Raw genomic sequence first — 8,349 nt, forward strand, 5'->3', positions numbered from 1 at the left:
ACTTTGATACCATTCTATCCTAGTCTTATATACCTTCAATTTGCTCTTGAGTTGAAGTTTGTATGATTGCCAACTTGAGTCCTTGCTCAGTAAATACCACGCAAAATTGGTTAAAATAAATTCTTATTAGATATTACTGTATTTGCCACTTTCACCTCACTCCTACTACCAGGAAACAATAGAGAATTAGACCAACCGCTCCAGCCCCAGCCCCAGCCCCTTTCCCAGGCTTACAGGAAACTAGATTTTAGGAATTAAACATCTGTAGGATAAACAGTAAAGTAACATAGTAGGAAATGCCTGCTATGTAGAGGTGGACAAACCTAGGTTTGAATGATGACTCTACCATTTAGCAGCCATTGGACCTTGGGCAAATTATTTAACTTCTCAGGATTCTTTCAGGTGACAAAGAAACCCAATTCAGACCATCCTAGGCAAAAACTTTGAGTGTGCTAGCCAAAATGAATTGTAGAGCAGCTCATATAATCTAAAGAACTCTAGGAACTCATGTCTCAAGGACCTGATTGAGGTTCAGGACTGTCAGCACTTACACTATATCTGTTTATTTCTACTTTTCTTTGCAAATTGGCCTAATGCACACTGCAGAGAAATTTCATCATAGGGCCTGTAAAAATGACCTTGGGCTGCTCCAGACCTACATCCTTCAGCACAATATCATTATAAGGTGGGGAAAGGTGCACTATAATTGACAGTCTCATCAGGAGCACACAGACTGGGGGAAGCAGTTCCTGAAGCAGAGAGTGGTATTATCAAAAGAAAGAGAACACAAAGTCTGCTGGGCAGCCCTTAATCACACTCACACACACGCACAGTTATTACGGTCCACTAGAGCTAGGAATAGGTTCTTGTAATTTTTCTATATCAGAAAGTGAAAGGATTTCTAAGGTAGGATATTTTCTTGGAATGATCCCTGAGATCTGTTTTCTATCTCTTCTAAGCTAGTTGTTTATCTTGCAAATTCAGTCTTCTTTTGCACCCCCAAAAGAAGCAAGTGTTGTAGCATGAGCTTACAGCAAAAAGCAAAACAGGGAACTCAGAATGTGTTCCTTAACCTTCTATTTAGTTTTCATTTCTTAAATAGCTTATCTTCGTGTTTTGCTTGTATGGCTTTGATAGTTGTCCCCTAGGGAAGGAATTTATCATCTGTATCTCATGCAGTGCTAAGTGCTCAAGAAATGATAAATAATAATAATGCTCAAAGGAACAGACTGGACCAACACAGCAAGAAAGCCACACTGTGTAAATAATTAATGAGAATCAAAAACCTGAGTAATTTTGGATTTTGGCTGAGATTTTTAGAATCATAATTATTGCCTTAAAATTATTTTTGCCCTTTATTTCTTTGATGTTGTCATTGAAAATGACAATATATAGAAGAAGCTGTTTTGATTTGCTGTTTTAAAAATCTAACTGCAAATCTTTACTAATCTAGTAACTTTAGTAGTTTATTGCTCAAGGTATAAGATTTCTAGGAGACTGGCTTTTTTCATATGTCAGTATTATTTTTGGCACACACAGCATTTATTTATTTGGAGTCATTGGAAAGATTTGACATTGAGATAGAAGCCAACTGTAGGCCTATCATGTCTACTGCTTTATAATAAATGTTGAAAGGGAGTTTTATGCTATTTTTGAAATCTCATTATCATGAGAAACTTTTTTTTTTTTAGATGTTGGGGCTAGGAGTTTATTAATTAATTAATTTATTTTTGCTGTGCTGGGTCTTCATTTCTGTGCGAGGGCTTTCTCTAGTTGTGGCAAGCGGGAGCCACTCTTCATCGCAGTGCGCGGGCCTCTCACTATCGCGGCCTCTCTTGTGGTGGAGCACAGGCTCCAGACGCGCAGGCTCAGTGGTTGTGGCTCACAGGCCTAGTTGCTCCACGGCATGTGGGATCCTCCCAGACCCGGGCTCAAACCCGTGTCCCTTGCATTAGCAGGCAGATTCTCAACCACTGCGCCACCAGGGAAGCCCCATGAGAAACTTTTTAAAAAATTACAGAAAAATTCAAACACACTCAAAAGTAATGAAGATAGTGTAATGAGCCTCTAGCTTCAACATTTGCCAGTGATCTCCCTCACGTTTTTTTCTCAATAATTTTTTTTTTTTTTTTTTTTTTTTGTGGTACGCAGGCCTCTCACTGTTGTGGCCTCTCCCGTTGCGGAGCACAGGCTCCGGACGCACAGGTTCAGCGGCCATGGCTCACGGGCCCAGCTGCTCCGCGGCTTGTGGGATCTTCCCGGACCGGGGCATGAACCCGTGTCCCCTGCGTGGGCAGGCCGACTCTCAACCACTGCACCACCAGGGAAGCCCCTTTTCTCAATAATTTTGAAGCAAATCCCAAACATGATCCTATTTCATATATATATTTCAGAATATGTATCTAACTGATATATCTAAATGATGAAGGTTTTTTTTGTAACCATAAGGCCATTATCATAATTTTAAAACTTAAATTTAAAATATAGTTCCAAATTAACAGTAAAGTTTTCTCAGTTGCATCAAGAATGCCTTTTGTAGTTGGTTTGTTCAAATCAGGATCTAAGCAAGGTCCACAAATTGCATTCTTTGGTATTGTCTTTTATATCTTTTATAACAGTCTTCCCTTCTCTCTTTTTCCTTCTCCCATTCTTTTAAATTTTATTTTTTTAATGAACATACAGCAAATTTGCTTGTTTTGGGTATATATACATATGATAAAATTGCCTTTTTTAGTACTCTGAATTTTAGCACATATATAGATTAGCGCAACCACCACAATCAGGATACAGAACCGTTTCATTAACCCCCAAAACTACCTCATGCCCTTTATAGTCACATTATTTCTGCTTCTCTAACCACCGGCAACTACTGATATGTTCTCTGTCATTATATTTTTATCATTTTGGAACTCATATAAATGGAATCATATAGTTTGTAACCTTTTAAGAACAGCTTTCTCTTAGCAAAATGCATTTAAGATTCATTCATGTTGTGTGAATTAATAGCTCATTCCTTTTTCAGTGCTAAATAGAGTCCAGTGTATGGGTGTACCACAGTTTATTCATTCATCTGCTTAAGGACATTTTGATTGCTGAGATTAAATACCCAGGCAAGGAATTTTGCAGTCATAAAGGTAAATGTATGTTTAACTTTATAAGAAACAGTCAAGCTGTCTTTCCAGAATTCCTGTGCCATTTTGCCTTCCCCCCAGCAATATGAGTTCCAACTGTTCTGCATCTTCTCTAGCACTTGTGTTTTTTTATTTTAGCCATTCTAATGGATATGTAGTGGTACCTCATTGCAGTTTTAATTTGCATTTCCCTAATGTCTAATGATATTGAACAGCTTCTCATGTGATTATTTGCCCTCCACATATCGTCTTTGGTGAATTATCTGTTCAGATCTTTTGCCTATTTTTAGGTGGGTTGCTTGTTTTCTTAATATTGAGTTTTGAGAGTTCTTTATATATTTCAAACTGTCGAGCACAAGGCGTATTCAGGCTGACAGATTCAGCCAGTAAAGAAACAATGAGGCCTTTATAAACTCAGTTTTTTGCTTACATAAGGAGTGCAAAGATGAGTAGCCAAAGGTGCCAGCCCTCTGTGGCCTTTGCACAGGATGACACAAACAAAAGAGGCCAGATGACTGCAACGAGAATGATGGGATACTCCTGCTGAGGATTCCATTCCATGATACTGCTAATCAGTTTTATAGCTGCAGATTTGCCTTAAGGATGGTGAGGCAGAAAGCCTCATACCCCACCAGAACCTGAAAACAATGGGAAACTGCCTAATGACAGCCCCCTGGGTAGATAGGGAAGCGAGTGAGAAATAGCATTGTAGCAGCACCTCGTGGGTCTCCCATGCTCTTCTGTTCCAGGAGGGTCACAAGGCATTCTGTCATTCTGTCAAGATTCAGCCGCTGTCCAAGCCTTGCCTATGTGGCCTGTGTGGAAATATGCAAGGTCGTCAGGCTCTGGCTGTTCCCCTAGAGATACAAGTCCTTTCTCAGATATGTGATTTGTAAATATTTTCTCCCTATCTGTAGCTAGTTCCTTCATTCTTGTAACAGTGGGTTTCACAGAGCAAAAGTTTTTAATTTTGATGAATTTTGATTTATCAATTTTTTCTTTTATGGAGTACATTTTTGGTATATCTAGGAACTCTTGGCTCAAACTCAAATCATAAAGTTTTTCTCCTGTTTTCTTTTAGGAATCTTATATTTTGTGTTGTTCACTTAGCTCTGTGTTCCATTTAGTAATTTTTTTAGGGGTGAGATTTATGTCAAGGTGCATTTTTTTCTATTTTGCATATAGATGTATAGATGTCTAATTCTTCTTATAGTATTTGTTGAAAAGAGTATCTTTTTGCATTGAATTGCCTTTGTACTTTTGTCAAAAATCAATTGACCATATTGTGTGGATCTACTTCTGGACTCATTTCTGTTTCATTGTGTATCTTCCTCTTTATCTTAGTGACAGTAGCTTTATAGAAAGTTTTAAAATCAGATAATGGGATTCCTCTAACTTTATTCTTTTTCAAAATTGTTTTGGCCATTCTGATTTCTTTAGCTTTCCATGCAAGTTTTAAAATCAACTTATCTATATCTACAAAAAGAAAAAAAAAATCCTGCTGGGTTTTGATTGGAATTGCAGTAAATCTATAAATTTGGAGAGAATTGCTATTTTTGCTATGCCGAGTCTTCCAATCCTGGAATGGGAATGTCTGTTTATTTAGATCTTTGGTTTATTTCTTCAGTATTTTGTAGTCTTCAACATAGAGATCCTATATGTGTTTTGTTATATTTATAATTAAGTGTTTCATTTGGGGGGGGGCAGCTACTGCAAATTGTATTAATGCTTAATTCTGGTTTACAATTGTTTATTGTCCATATAATTTACTGTTCTTTGTTGACCTCCTTGAGTCCTATTGCCTACTAAACTCACTTATAAATTCTAGGAGTTTTTTTGTAGATTCCTGGGATTTTCTACATAGACAATAATGTCATCCATGAATACGGACAGTTTTATTTCTTTTTAACCTGTATACCCTTCATTTCTTTTTTCCTTCTTTCCTTTCTTCCTTTCTTCCTTCCTCCCTTCCTTGTTTACTTCCTTCCTCCCTCCCTCCTTCTCTCTCTTCCTTCCTTTCTTTCTTTCTTCCTTTCTTTCTTTCTTTCTTCCTTCCTTTCTTTCTTTCCCTTCCTTCCTTCCTTCCTTCCTTCCTTCCTTCCTTCCTTTCTTTCTTTCTTTCTTTCTTTCTTTCTCTTCCTTCCTTCCTTCCTTCCTTTCTTCCTTTCTTTCTTTCTATCTTTCTCTTTCTTTCTTTCTTTCTTTCTTTCTTCCTTCCTTCCTTCCTCTCTTTCTCTCTTTCTTTCTTTCTTTCTCTCTTATTGTACTTACTAGGACTTCCACTACAGTGTTGCATAGGAATGATAAGAATGGACATGCTTGTTTGTTTCTGATCTTAGAAGGAAAATATTCAGGCTTTCACATTAAAAATGATTTCTTTAAAGTAGATTTTTAGTAGAAGATTAGATTAGATTGAAGAGATTCCATTCTGTTCCTAATTTGATGAGAGTTTTTATCATTAATTGATATTGAATTCTGTCAGATATTTTCTACATCAATCAATATGATCATGTGGGTTTTTTCTTTGGATTATTAATTTAGTGAATTACATTGATTGCATTTTGAATATTGATCCAACCTTGCATTCCTGGGATAAACCCCACTTGGTCATCATGTGTCCTAATTTTTACATATTACTTGGTTCCATTTGATATAGTTTATTGGGAATTTTTGCATCTATCTTCATAAGAGATATTTGCCTGTAATTTTCTTTTCTTGCACTGTCTCTGCCTGGTTTTGTTATCCTGGTAATGCTGACCTCATAATATGAGTTGGGGATTATTACTTTCTTTTTCCTCCATGCCATTGATTTGTTGGAAAAAACCTGGTCATTTATTTTATAGAATATCCAGCATTATTGATCTGACTGATTTCTCATGGTGATTTCTAATTTAATCCTCTATTCCCTATGTTACCTGTAAACTGATAGTTAATGCTAGAGGCTTGATTACACTCAGGCTCAATATTTTTTGCCCTGAAAACTTAATATGCAGTGCTGTGAATATTCTATTGCATCACACCATGAGACATAATATCTAGTTGTCTCACTTTTAGACACACTGAGATTGATCAGTAGATTCAGACAGTATTAGTCTTATATCTTTGTAAAATTCCCTATCAACATTTTACCTAATGGTTTTAACATCCATTGATAGTTATTTACAAGATCTATTATTTAATTAGGAGTTGTAAAGGATGACTTTCTAATTTTCTAACTCCTTTTTGCATTTATCAACTTTCATGAAAAAGAACAATCATCAACTTTTTGAATAACTGGGTACTCTGGGAATCAGAAGAAGACACAGAAGTGCAAGAGGTTTGTTGAGAGGTAACATCTATCAAAGATGGACAGGGAAGGAAGTCATATTGGGCAGAGATAAATAAAGGAGTCTTAGGCCATGAAGCAGATGTGACAAAATCTTGTCCAATCCAAGGAGGAGATCTGGAGTAAAGGCTGCCCATTAGAGGAGTCCCACATTTGGCAGAAATGGTTAGTCCCTGGTTCTGCGCTGCTCAGTCATTGTCCAAGGACTGCCTGGGGAGGGGATGGCCTTGGCTCAAAAGCTAATGTGAATCCTAAAGGTACTAACAGCTGGAGGCAAGTCGTTTCCTGAAGGGAGATCTGGGTGTTGCACCTACATGACTGCCACACGCTGACATAGAATTTATAAATAAAAGGCAGACTAAATTCTTGATTTTTTTTCCTTTTATCAATTTTTAGAGTAATGCATAGGTGCCCTAAGAACTTCTGATGGTAGTGATTTTTTAGTATAAATAAGAACTCATGGATTTTGGAGATGTTGATACATTTTAATTATTACAGTCATTATTCTTTTGGGTACATAGTTTCATCTTAGGCCAATAAGAATCTCTTCAAGTTTTTATATTTTTTTCCTTTTTATTATGAAAAATGTCAAACATACACAAAAGTACAGAGAATTGTATAATGAACCACAACGTATACATCACCGAGCTTTGACGATAATCAATTCATGACTAATCTTTAGTCATCTATATCCCTATGTACCCTCTACTCTCATGGATTATTGTAAAACAAATGCCAGACGTCATGTAACCCTGAATCATTTCAACATGATGCCTTTTTTTTATGATAGTGTCCTTGGTCTCTGGCACAACAAAAATTTCCATACCCATTGTATACAATTTCTGCCCTAGAGTTGAAATCAGCCATTTTCTCAAAGATCCCTAGTTTATTTTAGTTGGATTTTTCTAATTTCAAGCTATTACCAAATTTATTTGTTTATTTTACATTCTGTTTCATGAAATTCCTCTTGAAATTATTTTGATTACTAAAAACTGTATTTCTTATTCAGTCTTTTTCTTAAATTTAAACTCACCAGAAGTTTATATTACTATATCCCAAGAGAAGTTATGTTCCATTTTACAGTAGAAAAGTATATAGATAGAATGTTTTCTGGTGTAAGAAACAGAAAAACTAAATCAAATTTGGCTTTAAAAATTGATGAAAGGGCTCACAAAACTAGAAACTCAGAGATAGGGCAGACTCAAAGCTGGTTGACTGCACAGCTTAGCTTTTCACTAAAGACCCACTTTACCAGTTTATTTTCATCTTTGTGTTCTGTCATTTAGAGTGTAGGGCTAATTTTAAAACTGGGTTCTCTGACGGTGATGGGATGGACTTTCTTATTCATATCTAGAGTGACAGAATGCACTCCTGCCCAGTATTTTGGGCATAAGAGCTGAAATTCACTCTCATGGGGTTCGTTAGTTAGTCCCATGCCCATCTCTGAACGAATGATTGTGCGAAAGGAAATGGAATGCCTTAATTGGCTTAAGGCAACTGGGGTCCACTTTAGGACATGGAGATAGGATTAGATTCACTCAAAGCACATGAGCTGGGTGGAGAGCTGCATAACAGCATGAAAAACAGGAAAAATGTTAGGAAAGGGAAATTGTGGAATAGAAACTAAATTAGGCAACTAACAAATACCTACTATAACAACTACAAACTAGACCTGGTTGTTAGGATCGGTGCCTGAAGACTGTCACATCTTTTGACATGACTTTTGTAGTAGAGTTTTAATATTAGGCCATGCACAGATCTCCTTTCTGGGCACGTGAGAAGTTTATATTTCCTTGTTCCCTTGTAATTGTGTGACTAGTCCTTGCCAATGGATTGTGGGTGGAAGTGTTGTACCCTGTGGCAGGAATTGTTAGAGGTGTTATGGGGGTAACA

The sequence above is a fragment of the Aethalodelphis obliquidens genome, unplaced genomic scaffold, assembly GCF_003676395.1.
Source record: "Aethalodelphis obliquidens isolate GAN/ISIS:26980383/991018 unplaced genomic scaffold, ASM367639v1 scaffold2, whole genome shotgun sequence".
Lineage (NCBI taxonomy): Eukaryota > Metazoa > Chordata > Mammalia > Artiodactyla > Delphinidae > Aethalodelphis > Aethalodelphis obliquidens.